Here is a 12,375-nt window from a genome sequence, read left to right as displayed (position 1 = left end):
GTTTCTCTCCCTAACACCAAACCTGCCTATCACTTCCTCATCTCCTCTGTTCCCTTCCCCTACATGACCATTTAGGTCTGCTCCAATCACCACTCTCTCTCTCCTGGGGATACTCTCTATCATCCAATCTAGCTCCTTCCAGAACTTGTCCTTTTCTTCCAACTCACAGCCCACCTGTGGGGCATAACCACTAACAACATTTATCATCACTCCCTCTATTTCTACCTTCACACACATCAACCTGTCTGACTCTCGTATCACCTCTACCACATTTCTTACATATTCTTCCTTTAGGATCACCCCTACTCCATTTCTCTTCTCATCTGAACCATGATAAAACAGTTTGTAGCCTCCTCCAATGTTTCTAGCCTTACTGCCCTTCCACCTGGTCTCCTGCACACACAAAATATCTACTCTTTTTCTCTACATCACATCAGCTATTTCTCTGCTTTTCCCTGTGATTGTACCTACATTCATGGTTCTTGACTGGAAAAAGGTGGTTTGCACCCTCTGGGTTGGGGAGGAAGTCCTACCTCTGGTGGAGGAGTTTAAGTATCTTGAGGTCTTGTTCACAAGTGACGGATGGATGGAACGGGAGATTGACAGGCGGATCGGTGCTGTGGTCGCTGTAATGCGGTCACTGTATCATCCTGTTGTGATGAAAAAGGAGCTGAGCCGAAAGGCAAAGCTCTCGATTTACCAGTCGTATGGTCCTACCCTCACCTATGGTCATCAGCTTTGGTCATGACCGAAAGAACAACATCCCAGATACAAGCGGCTGAAATGAGCTTTCTCCGCAGGGTGGCAGAGCGATCCCTTAGAGATAGGGTGAGGAGCTCTGTCACACGAGAGGAGCTCAAAGTAGAGCTGCTGCTCCTCCACATCAAGAGGAGTCAGCTGAGGTGGCTTGGGCATTTACATCGCATGCTCCCCGGATGCCGGGTCCTGTCCCTTTGGGAGGAGACTACATTGTTCGGCTGCCTCGGGGTCCCCCCAGAAGAGCTGGAGAAAGTGTCGAGGGAGAGGGAAGTCTGGGTGTCCCTAGTCAGACTGTTGACCCTGATGGATGCATGGATGATCTACGCCATGGTTTTCTTCACATTCTAAAGCGTCTGGACAGTCTAGTCTCAACACACACTTCTCAGTTAAGTTAATTTAGTTAATTTTTTTTAAATGTTTAAGCCAAACTTGAATGGCACCCTTCCAAACTGATTAAAGCTCTGTAACAGTGTTTGATCTAACTCGATCTGTTTTTTTTCTTTCTTTTTTTTTTCCACAAACCAAAAGAACATTCGAGACAGACTGGAATTAAGTCTTTAGATGAGGAGCTGGTGTTTCATAATTCTGCCAAAAAGGAATTCTCTTTTGAAAACACCACAGTTTTTAAGATAGAATTTAAGTCAAGTTCTAAAGAAATAACACTTTATTTTTATTAAAATAGTTGTTTTTTTGTTTTTTTTTTTGTTTTTTTTTTTTAGTCTTGGAACTTTTCTTCTTACCATTTCATAATGTGTGTTTTTGGTCCAGTTATACATGTTTTTTTGCAAGAATTCCATTGTGTATGTGGGTACACCGATTACGTCCCCACGGAGTGAGAAGGTATTTTTTTTAAGGTTTAAGGTTTAGTTCAGAGTAAGGATCCGAAGGAGGGTAATCAGATTAGGTTGGAGGACGCGTTATGTCTACAGCAAAGTGATTAAGCGCTCTCAAAACCACAAAACCTGTATTTATATGTGTGTGTGTGTGTGTGTGAGTGTGCGTCTTATGGCAGAAAATAAACCCAGACAAATCAGGTCTGTTCGCAGAGAATGGGTTTCATGTCTCTGCTCTGCTTCAGGAGAAATTACATCAAAGTTTTTAAAGAGGCTTTGACATTTGACATTTAACATTACCAAGGCCCTGACATGGAAACCGTGTATGTGCACTTCCACATCCTGCGATAAGGGCTGTCCTGTAGCACACTGTGGTTGACAGAGACATTATCTGCTGTGCACATGAGGAGGGTTTACAGGAAATATTAATTTGGATGACTTGTCTCTGGCTGTAAATAAAGTATGATACACTAGAAAACAATAGCCTCTCTATATCTCCTCACGGCCTGGCCGAGTGTTAATATACTGTAGAATGTTGTTTGCTACTTATGTCTGCAGAGCCGCAGCTCTGAGCAGCATCCTCCCTACAAGCCACCACATTGTCAGTTTGTCATAAATCAATAAAAAAGAAATGATATAATATTTACTGTTACAACTACATATACGAGCCAGTTAGAGGGATAAATCCAATTTTGAAAAATAACAGATGCAACCTTTTAATCTAATAAAACGCCAGTACAGAAGCCGGATCTGTGGCTCTCTCTGTCTGCTGGGCTTATTGGTCTTTTTTAGGGAGGATGGAGGAGAATGTGAACGCTATGAACATGTGGAAAAAAAAGGGTAAAACGTATTGATACAAAGACCCAAACAGGGATTGAATGTTGTGACTGTTATAAGAAATAAATGCCTCTTTCTCTTTGCTATGCTGGATGTTCTCCTCCTGTTAGTCACATGAAGCCGCTCATCCACACTCACCACCGCCACTGTAAAGAGCTCAAAGTGAAATAGAGATGCCGGGAAAACTAAGGTCAGCCGTAGCTCATTTCTGATTATGTAAGGGAGGGACAGAAAACACAATCAAAGGTTACAAAAATAAACATTTGAACAAAGAGAGGCTTCAAAGTAGAAATGTGTTCTAAGGAGGGCGCTCAAAATTGACACGTAGACCGCATAAAGTAATTTGTGAAATTAATTGGATTAAAGTTTTTAATGCATTCAAACACATGAGCAGAATGACGCACAGTAATAATAGAGGAATAGGTTTTTGTTTCACAAAGCACCTCAAGCTTAAAATACCTTCTCAGTAGCCAGCATTGTGGAGACTTCAGCTTCAGATCATAGATAGATAAATATCTTCCCCTTCCTGAGACGCCGGGTGGTTTGCCAGAATTTTTTCAAGGCCGGTAGTCCTCCTCCATGGCCTCCTTGAACTTTTCCCAGACCTGAGTTTTTGCTTCCGTGACTACCTGAGCTCCAGTCCGCTTGGCCTTTCTGTACCTGTCGGCTGCCTCAGGAGTCCCACGAACCAACCAGGCTCGGTAGGACTCCTTCTTAGGCTTGACAATTTCCCTTACCTCCGGTGTCCACCACCGGGTTTGGGGATTTCCGCCACGAAAGGCACCGGAGACCTTACGGCCGCAGCTTCGGACAGCCACGCCAACAATGGAAGTGGAGAACATAGTCCACTCAGACTCGATGTCTCCAGCCTCCCTCGGGACCTGTTCAAAGCTCTCCCGGAGGTGGGAGTTGAAGGCCCCCCTCACCGGGGATTCCGCCAGACGTTCCCAACAGACCCTCACGATACGTTTGGGTCTGCCAGGTCTATCCAGCTTTGCCCCCCGTAAGCGGAGCCAACTCACCACCACCGATCAGTTGAGAGCTCAGCCCCTCTCTTCACCTTAGTGTCCAATACATACGGCCGATGGTCAGAAGACACAACTACAAAGTCGATCATTGACCTCCGGCCTAGGGGGTCCTGGTGCCAAGTGCACTGATGGACACCCTTATGTTTGAACATGGTGTTTGTTATGGACAAACTGTGACTAGCACAGAAGTCCAATAACAAAACACCACTCGGATTTAGATCAGGGAGGCCGTTCTTCCCAATCACGCCCCTCCAGGTATCACTGTCCTTGAAGTCCCCCAACAGGACGATGGAATCCCCGGGAGGAGCACTGTCCAGTACCCCTCCCAGTGTCTGCAAGAAGGCCGGGTATTCTACACTGCTATTCGGCCCTTAGGCCGAAACAACAGTGAGGCACCTGTCCCTGACCTGAAGGCGCAGGGAAGCGACCCTCTCGCTCAGTGGGGAGAACTCCAACACACGACTGGCAAGCTGGGGAGCTATAAGTAAGCCTACGCCAGCACGCCGTCTCTCACCGCGGGCAACTCCAGAGTAGAAAAGAGTCCAGCCTCTCTCAAGGAGTTGGGTCCCAGAGTCCAAACTGTGCGTGGAGGTGAGCCCGACTATATCTAGTCGGTATCGCTCAACCTCCTGCACGAGCTCAGGCTCTTTACCCCCCAGCGAGGTGACATTCCATGTCCCCATAGCCAGAGTGGTTGTACAGGGATTGGGCTGTCGGGGTCTCCGCCCACAACCGCCACCCAAATCACAAGGCACCGGCCCTTCGCCCTCGCTTGTTCGGGCTGAGCCCGGCCGGGTCCCGTGAGCAAGGACCCGGCCATCAGGCGCTCGCCTGCGAGCCCCAACCCCAGGCCTGGCTCCAGGGTGGGGCCCCAGTGACGTCAATCCGGGCGACGTGAACCTCTTTGATTTAATTACTTTCTTCATCAAGGGGGGGTTTGAACCGCTGCCAATATATCAGTGTTGTCTTCAACTAACCAGGCCGAGAGTGTAGTCAATTATGAGGTTTAAACTAGAAAATTACAGCTGGAGCGGACAAACAACCTATGCAGGCCTTTTGATGGTATTAAATCTGGAGGAGGGCGCCTCATATTGTGGCCAGGTAATCAATCAACATTCAACATTGGAAGTTCAACATTGGAAGTCACAGAGTATTTGTATTTGAATTGTTGATTAAAAACAACGCATCAAGTAATTTAAAGTAACTAAGTAACTCAGTAACTTAGTAAATATCAAATTAAGTAATTTTTTACATTTACTCAAGTAGATTTTTAGGTAGAGTAGAATTTCAGCAAGGTAAAGATACTTTTAGTTAATTACATTTATTTCAGTGCTTTTCCCCCCTCGCTGTGCCTCCCATGGCAGCCTGCCTCCCTGTGTTGGCTTCAAAATCACAGAAATTGTCACCATTGTGGGATGAATAAGGAACTCAGTTATTATTTGAAAATCTGAATCTGAAAAGATTAGGAAGCAGAGTTGAAGAGGAAGTTTCAGCCTTGACAAATGCTGTGTTTGCCGACTGTCACATCAACCTGCCCTGCTGCGATAAAAAAGGTCTTCAACAATCTTTCCTAAGGAATCTCTTGCATCGGAATGAAAACATTTGATGTACAACTTGTTCTTGTGGAAAAGTTTTGTGTTACATAATCAGACATTTACACAGTAATAACCGGTTTTGTCAGTACAAGTTAGACAGGAGTTTAAGGGATCTACTGCAGCATAGGAGGGGAGTTTGGGGGAGGGGGAGGAGAAAGTGGACTCGGTTTTTTTCCTCAAAATTATCAACCGCCTATTGATAATACTCAACTATTTTTTGTGATTTATTGATTCATGTCACTCAAGTCCAAAAGTAAAAATTAACCGTAGATTTTTAAAGAATTCTAAAAAGCAGTGATTCCCAAAGCAGGGGGCACGAGCCACGAAAAGGAAAAGAAAGGAAAATGAACTCCTTGTCATTGTGACACAGCACCACTGCAAACAACCAAATGTGACCTCTGCTTTTAATCCATCACCAAAGTGAACAGTGGGCAGCTTTAATGGGAGCAGTGTGTGGGGACGGTCCCATGCTCAAAGCACCTCAGTGGTAACTTGGCAGCTGGTGGACACAAACGTGAAGCCTTCCTGACTCAAGTCCGCTTCCTTAACCACCAAGTCTCCACTGCCCCACCAGCTATTTGAATGCTATTCGTATTTTTCTTTCCTGTGATTATTGAAAATCACAGTTGTGTAGCCATTGTAGTGTTTTAAATAAAGTGGAGTTTAAGCAATAGCTACGAATGTGTGGATAAATAGTCCGACAAGTCTACAAAAGGGAGGACAGAGGAAAGACCACTGCTACTAAAGAATATTGAATGAAAAAAAAAAAAACTAGATTTTTACTAAAAATACATCCAGCTACCACTTTTGTAAAAACATCAGTACACAGTATGTATATTTATATAAATATATAAATATATAAATATATAAATATATAAATATATAAATATATAAATATATAATACAGCAGTGTTTCCCAAACTTTTTCTGGGCACCCATATTTTAAAAGCCACAAACCTTCACGACCCAAGTTAATAGCCATTATCTGTTAACTCCTGGGAAACATGATGCGAGATGACCCAAAAACAATCTCTTGCGACCCACCTGAGGGTTGCGACCCAGTCTTTGGGAAACAATGGTAATACATAACATCCTCAGCACTGCAGCCGGATGAGAAAATCTCATGACCTTGGTTTTTAGGCTCTAAATAATGCTTGGACAGCAGATATCAACAAATTTTGAGATAAAGAGTGTAAACATATAAATAAACAGTTCTCGGCATCGAGGCTGTGGAACCTCGTGTTCTACTGCTGGACTCAGTGAGGACATGACACGTTCACATGCAAACAGCATATCCTGTTCCTCCCACTGTGCCAAAAGCAACGCAAACACACTGTACACCCGCTCTCTTTCACACACACACGGAAGCTAATAGTGTATGTCAACAATCATCCCTCCTATATTGCCTTCTCATCATTGCTTTTAATTGCCTCCACACACGCCCACAATCCCACAAAATCTGTTTCAAAGCGCCGTTAAGTGCTGCTTGTCGTCTTCTTTAGTCTTGGCTCAACAATAGAAAAGTGATCCCTCCTTATGCAAACGATGGCTGCAAAGTTTAGTTAAGGGAATAGATGAGTACCACCCTGCTCGGTGTCAAAGTCATCCCAAATCAACAGAGTGGAGTGTAAAGGAAGATATTCAAGAGATTAGAGATATTTCTTTCCACTAATCATTAGATATTTCTGAATGTTTGTGGCACATATAAATCCACACTGAGTGATTGACAGTTGGACAGTCAAGAAAATGCTGGAAAGATTGCTGGAAATGTTGGGCTGTCAATCAAACACTGTGTGGACTCCAGGAAAAACCCTCACAGTCCTTTATCATCTGATTCCCCCTAAATTGGATCATAATTCATAAACTGGCGTTATATTTTATTGGACAATACTTGAAACTTGAAATGGAAACCATAAACTCTTCAGGAAAATATTTACTCATCCATTCGTCTTTTACCACTTCACTCTGTAAAGAGATGGAGCCTCTGCCAGCTGACAGGGAGATGGAGCTTCTGCCTCCAGAACACTTTCAATCATACGGTGTGTTTTCACCGCATGTTTATTTCCAGGCCACACTAATGAAACAGGAGCAGTGATGTGCAGGAACAGTGTGAGCAACTGAATTCCATTTGATTAGATTAATTAGCATAATTATTTGGAGATTAAAAAACTATGTACACAGTAGTTACTTTCTCTGGTAACTAGTAACTAACTAGTAACTAGTTACTTCAGAATTGACCAGTTACTTTCTCAGGTAACAAGTTATATTTATAAAGCAATAGTTACTTTCCTTAGTTATTCTATGATTTAACAATTACTTTTTCTGGTAACAAGTTACATTTGTAGTACAATAGTTACTTTCTCTGATGGCAAGTTACATTTCTAGTACAATAGTTACTGTCTCTGGTAATAAGTTACTTTATGATTCAACAGTTACTTTCTCTGGTAACAAGTTACATTTATAGTACACTAGTTACTTGTTCTGCTAACAATTTCTAGTAAATTAGTTACCTTTTCAATAGTTACTTTCTCTGGTAACAAGTTACATTTCTAGTACAACAGTTACTTTCTCTGGTAACAAGTTACATCTCTAGTACAATAGTTACTTTCTCTGGTAACAGGTTTTTTATGATTCAACAGTTACCTTCTCAAGTTACAAGTTACATAAGTACAAGTTACACGTATAAAGATGTAGCTCAGTCACCTTTCTGGAGAAGTAACTAGTAATTAATTAGGTTTCTATAGTAATGTGCCAGGTCTACAGCCTGATGTACACTGCTGTTCATTACTGTTCACTACTGTTCACTGCTGTTCACTGCTGTACGCTGCTGTACGCTGCCTTAGCCTTTGTTAGCACCTGTGTGCATGTTGTACTTTGTCACCTTCAACAACGATGCAGCTCTATAAAGCAGCAGTTTTTCTCTCTTTCTCTGTTTCCCCTTTTTTCTTTCAATGTCACACAACCATTCAAGTCGTCTCTCCTTCTGGTGTGCCGAGATTTTCTGCCTTTTTTCATGGCAACCCCTGATATTTTTCAATCAGATGACTCACCTTTGATTTAAATTTTCATCAGCACTCTGGTTAAACTTCAACTTCCCTACAAAGCACAGCTCTTGCAGAGTTATTACAGCCCGGGCCTGATGCTGCCTGTGATAATAAAGGTGACAATTTGGCCTGATTATTTCCTTTACCGGCACCAGGAGGCACAACAATGCATCAGAGTTCATATCTATGAAAACTGATGAAATAATTGTGTCCGCGGGGAAATCAGAAACGAGTCTCATACCTAATTCAAAAGAATGCTTTTATTGGCATCACACATCCAACTGAAACGTGCACGTCTGTTATTTTGACATGTGTTTTGTTCTTGTTTTTTGTTTGGTTTAATCTCAACAATTGTAATGGACACAGTCTCTATTTGAAAGAGCTCACTGAGATAATGCTGTCGCCAGGCTCCAACGCTCACACGCTAAATGGAAATTGCAATGACAACAGCAAAATACAGAGACATACCCCACCAGAACAGACCAGACCAGCAGTCTGCCAGCAATTTATTATCAAGAGTCCAGAAAGAATACATATTTAGAACTAATTTGTCTTTGGCTTTGTGTGTGTGTGAGTGTCAGTGTATGCGTAAAAGAGACAGAGAGGGATAGAGAGAGAGACAGAGAAAGAGAGAGGGAGACAAAGAGAGAGACAGAGAGACAGAGACAGAGAGAGAGGGAGAGACTTTATGGTCTACCCGCTCTTGTTTATTCTCTCATGTTCCTGTATTTGATTTGACGTAGGAGTATTGTGTTTGGGATTATGCTGAGATCACAACTGTATTCACTTGAGTTCAATACCATGTTATTAACACCTGTAGGGCTGGTGACTATTTATTCAATAAGCATGGACTTAGTCTTGGAGCGAGAGAAGGAACACTAGTTTCTAGCCCAGGGATACGGGGATTTCCTCTGTCCGGTTTTTAAAAAGAAAAAAAGCAGAAGTTCACATACATGATGTCCCTCAACCATTTCTTATTTATATTGTACTTTATCTTTACTTTTTTATCTTTATTTATTACATAAAAAAAAAAACTCATATATGGCGGATGCCTTTGGAAGTTGTTGGTGGTAGCCCTTGTGCTGCACTGGAAAAATACATTTCCAGACAGTTTTGTATGTGAACTTGAGCCCTGAATCTGAAACAGTTGATAAATGAAGCAAGTGTTCAAAATAAGTTTGTCTTTTTTCTTCCTTTTTTCTTGCCCTATAGAAGGGATTCCCAAAAATTTGGTTATTCCATATGATAAAGACGTACATATATACATAAATATAAATATATATGCATATTTACAAATATACATAGACATTTATATTACATATACATTTATAGTATATATATTATATTATAGAATGTATATATATATATTTATCTATATTGGGATAAAGAATAAAAATATTATATTATATATTTATTTAAACTTGACCTAAAGAAGTATCGGTGACAGTACTCAATACCGGTGAGTACACAAATGAGAATACTCTGGACAACCCTATCAGACACAGTGTAAATTATTCCCCTTAAAGTCTGATACATTTAACGTTCCCCGGGGCTCGAACCAGCATCTGGGAAAAGAAGGGGAAAAAATAAACTATGAATGCACAATGAAAAAAAAAAGAAGAAAGAAAAAGCCCTGGTCAAAGAGAGGGCTGTAAATAACTAACAGAGGCGATAATAATCAACCTTCAACGTGTCGGTTTTATTTGAATCAGGCTCTTTCAGGGTAAAGCACACAAACAACAGCTGTGGCTGATGGCTCACGCACAGTTCACTGTACGTAAAACAATGTGTTATTTGTGCCTCGCATTTCTTTACCCCTGAGCAGAGAACAGCAAATGATGAGCATATTAAACAATACAAAACAACATGTCTAACCTAGATCCTGACTTTGCTTTAATAAAAAAGTCTTTGTACCTCGTCCTTTTCTCTCTCACACACACATACACACACACACACACATATTTAGTTGGCCTTTCGGGTGTAGTGTGCAGCAGAATGTTCTTCAAACCCATGCAGTAGACAGTATGTACAGTGTTCATATTACCGGATACTTCTTTCATCAATAAACTAATAAATGAAACCCAATATATGCCCCATACCTCGGGCAAATATTGGGTTTCATCAGTATTGTGTGTGTGTGTTTTTTCCCATTCTCTCTTTCGCTCTCTCTGTCTGTCTGTCTGTCTGTCTGTCTGTGTCTCTCTCTCTCGCTCCCCTCTTTCTCCTCCTCTTTCTCTCTCTCTCTCTCTCCCTCTCCGGTGAGTCCACTGCTTTGTATTCCAGTTGAAGCTACAGAATGGGGAGCTGAGGGACGGAGTGTTACACACAGTGTTACACACTGTAAACACACACACCTCACCACGTCCCTGTGCCTGACTGTGACGCTTTCACCTCCTTTTGCACAGCCATGAATATGGAAATCAATTGAGGACAGAGAAGTGGCCCAGCCACTTCAATGCTGAGTGAAAATGTTTTTGTATGTGTGTGTGTGTGTGTAGGGCATTATTTGCTGAGGAATTCACAAACTGTCCATCAGCATAAATCAATTACAATTCACATTAGACTTGTTGACCTAAAAAAAAAGTGTGTGCGTGTGTGTGAGTGTGTGAGTGTGAATGTGTGTGAGACGTTCCATGACTTGAATGCAGTGTGTGACACTTGGCACCGGATGAAACATCCAGTCTGAGGGCATATGTGATATTTGGCGACATACTTTAATCCCTGATAGACTCCCTCTGTGTCTCTCCTGCACCGGGGTCAACAATACTGCTGCGGCCCACTCCTCATTAAGAATACAGATATTTCAATGACATTTCAGGCTGCCCTCAGACATTAGTGTCATGGATTATTTCCTGGAGTTGGCTCCCTGATCTGCAGCAGTTGGAGGGGGGCTTGAAAAATCGAGCTGTAATTTAAAAAAAAAAAAGGAACTACATTAGCGTCTGATTTATGGATCATAAATAGCCAAGATATGTTTCAAGGATTCCTCAAAGTGAGTCATTAATCATCGACATCCACAAACTGAATATGATTGGTTAAATATCACTGACATGTGACAGGGTTTAAACTTCATATCAAGAGAAAATTGACAAGGACAAGTCAGTGTAAATTTATGATTTATTATTTCCATCCATCCATCATCAACCGCTTATTTTATTTTATTTTATTTTATTTTATTTTATTTTATTTTATTTTATTTTATTACTTTTTCAGTGGTCTGTATTTCTCCTACATTGAGTCTCAAAGTCATATGTTTATGAGAATGAAGTCACTAGTTGATACAGTTAAGTCACATGTTTATGAGAGGTTGTCATATTAAAGGAAGACACATGTTCATTACAGGGAGTGATACATTCTCAGAAACCGTCTTCTTCTTCTTCTTCTTCTTCTTCTTCTTCTTGTAAATGTGTCTCTTCTGCTGAACTCCCACTAAATCAGTCAAATGATCGCCTTTTAAGGCGATTTATTTTCATTACTGTCTACTGCTGATTCTCCAGTGCATTGTGGGAACAGTTGGATCTATAGTTGACCTGAATTCCAACACAGGGTTAATGAATAGTTACACTAATCCTCAACACTTAAATGAATTTAAATTGATTCATTAACCTGATCCAGAATCTGGACAAGGGGATTTGAAACAACAACCTTCTGGCTGTGAGACGAATCACAGTTCTGTTGACATGTGACAAACGGCTAAAAAGTGACCAAACAGGAACTGCTACCAAGCTAAGTGTTAGATGTTTCCTTTGTTCAACTCCAGAAATAGGAATTTCACCAAAAACATAGCATCTCATTCATTCATTCAAAGTTCAAGGCCTTTTTTTTTACCCATAATCCTCCAAGTGAGAGAAGCTTTTTGTCACCATCAGTAGACAAACATCCTGGTGTTAAAAACCCTGCTTCTTCCATCAGGAGGCATCTTTTCAACCCGTGTCCTTGTGAGAATTGATCAAATAAATGAAGTGGGAAACAAATCCATTTTTTTAAAGTAACTTTATTTCAAAAGTGTTGAAGGATGATGACAGATGGGGAGGCTAAAGGGGGGGGGTAAGTGATTGTGTGTGTATGTGAGTGTCAGATCATACAGCATGGTCTGCACACAAACACACACACACACACAGTGTGGTGCGAGTCAACACAGGCGTCTGTCACATTTAGGCTATAATACATTTTTAAAGATCAGCGAAGCTTCATTCGTACCTCATAAAGCCCTGGTGAGGCGGAAATTACAATTTGATGTGGTGGAAAAAGCCGTCAATCTGTGACTTTTTTTTCTTAT

This window comes from Cynoglossus semilaevis, chromosome Z, assembly GCF_000523025.1.
Source record: "Cynoglossus semilaevis isolate Cse_v1.0 chromosome Z, Cse_v1.0, whole genome shotgun sequence".
Classification (NCBI taxonomy): domain Eukaryota; kingdom Metazoa; phylum Chordata; class Actinopteri; order Pleuronectiformes; family Cynoglossidae; genus Cynoglossus; species Cynoglossus semilaevis.
Note: the sequence above shows the minus strand (reverse complement) of the source record.